This window comes from Seriola lalandi, unplaced genomic scaffold, assembly GCF_002814215.2.
Source record: "Seriola lalandi dorsalis isolate HSWRI2012SDOR001 ecotype SW California unplaced genomic scaffold, Sedor1 jcf7180001958083, whole genome shotgun sequence".
In the NCBI taxonomy this organism is placed as follows: domain Eukaryota; kingdom Metazoa; phylum Chordata; class Actinopteri; order Carangiformes; family Carangidae; genus Seriola; species Seriola lalandi.
In genome coordinates this window covers 1-1,671 of record NW_019428752.1, presented here as the reverse complement: position 1 = coordinate 1,671, position 1,671 = coordinate 1, and the positions used below count along the sequence as shown (strand labels likewise).

Below are 1,671 nucleotides of genomic sequence, written 5' to 3'. Positions count from 1 at the left end.
TGGTTGGAAAGTAGGAGATCAATCAGAAATCTGCTGGCATTATTTTAAAAAGATGCAGCACTAATTATCAGTAAATGTGATTGTAGTTAATAAGCAGAAACATGTAAAACTACTGGTCCTCATACATTCTTTACCCCCAAATCAGCTGTTGAATTAAAGCAGCTCCAAAGACATTTGTCTGATTAAAAGCAAGGATTACAACCCCTATCCGAAAAGTGCATCATAGTCCATGTACCACACAAGTTGGCCATTAGCAGGCTTCACCCCGGTGACAGGCCATTTCAATGGGTTGTCCTTCACTCGGCTCATCTGGGTGATCATCTCATGCTTGCCTTTACCCATCACTAAAAGAGCCACTTTCTGGGCTCGGTTAATTGCCGTGAACGTGAGGCTCATACGCTGGTGAGGTTTGTCAGGGCTTTCAGTGAAAGCCACCAGTCTCTCCCCAAGTTCATCCACTTTAGTACCTGGGAACAGAGAAGCTGTGTGGCTGTCATAGCCAACTCCTAACAGTACGAAGTGGAAGCTGGAGCCATTAACCAAACTGCTGATCTCTTTCTCATACAGCTGTGCTCCCCCGTCCTCCTCCACGCATAAACGATGGTTGAGCTGCACTGGCATGGGGTGGATGTTGAAATAGGGTATCCTAACATGTTGTAGCAGTTGGTTATAGAGTGTGTAGAAGTTAGACTCCGGTTCAGTAAGCGGCACGCAGCGTTCATCCACCATCCACACATGGGTGTCTCTCCAGGGGAAGGAGAAGTGGTGCAGGGCTAAATTGTGGAACAGAGCGAGGGGTGTGGAGCCACCAGAGAGGGCGAGATGGAAAACGCCGCTCTCACGCACGGCTGCCTCCGCCGCTTCCTGCACATCAGCAGCTAGCTGCTCCACTAGCTGCTCAGCCCAGGCGGACACCATGTTATTATTACGAAATTTGCCTTGCATCACTTGGAAACCACTTGCTGACATGCCACCCATCTGATCGGGGCTGATTATCACCACCTCGCTGTTGTAGCTAATGTCCTTCCCTTTCAGACGGACGTCCAGCATGTCCCCGTTGTCTACACCACCAGGGTAGATGCGGGGAAAAGAGCTGGATAGGCTATTGAGCAGCGGTGTCCATAAGCCCCAAGAAGCCAGCAGGTTTTCAGTACTAATGAAACTATTTTTATGTCCAGCAAAGATGTGAGAGATCAGTTCTGCATACGCTTCCCTGTCCTCCGTTGGAGTTTGAACATAGTAGTCTGAAATTGGCAAACCTAAAACACTGATATCAGCATGCTCTGTAACTTCCTTCCACTCACCGTCCGTTAAAACTGGCTTGAACAAATTCTTACTTACAAGAATTGCTGGATATTTAAGGCTGCCATGCCCAAAGTAGAAAACAATCTGTTTGGGCTTGCAGTGAATGCTGTCGTGGTTTTGAAGACAAAAGATGTTGTTCTTGAAAAGTATGCGAGCATATCCCACCCGCTCCTCTAACATCTTCCCTGAGATTAAAAGAATTGGCACACCTTCATACTGGGCTTCATCAATGTGTGCCAGTACAGCTGAAATATACAAACACAAGCACTTATTAGCTTATTAACTATATTTGTTATTATTAATTTTTTTTTTTTTTTACAACTCAACAGTAAAGAATAAACAGAATCATAATAACTAAAAATAAAA

At 45.4% G+C, this 1,671-nt stretch overlaps 1 pseudogene; it reads right to left on the bottom strand.

The window, feature by feature from the left end:
• Positions 1 to 6: 6 nt before the first annotated feature.
• LOC111654825 (GDH/6PGL endoplasmic bifunctional protein pseudogene) lies at positions 7 to 1,550 on the bottom strand (annotated as a pseudogene).
• Between the last annotated feature and the right edge of the window lie 121 nt (positions 1,551 to 1,671).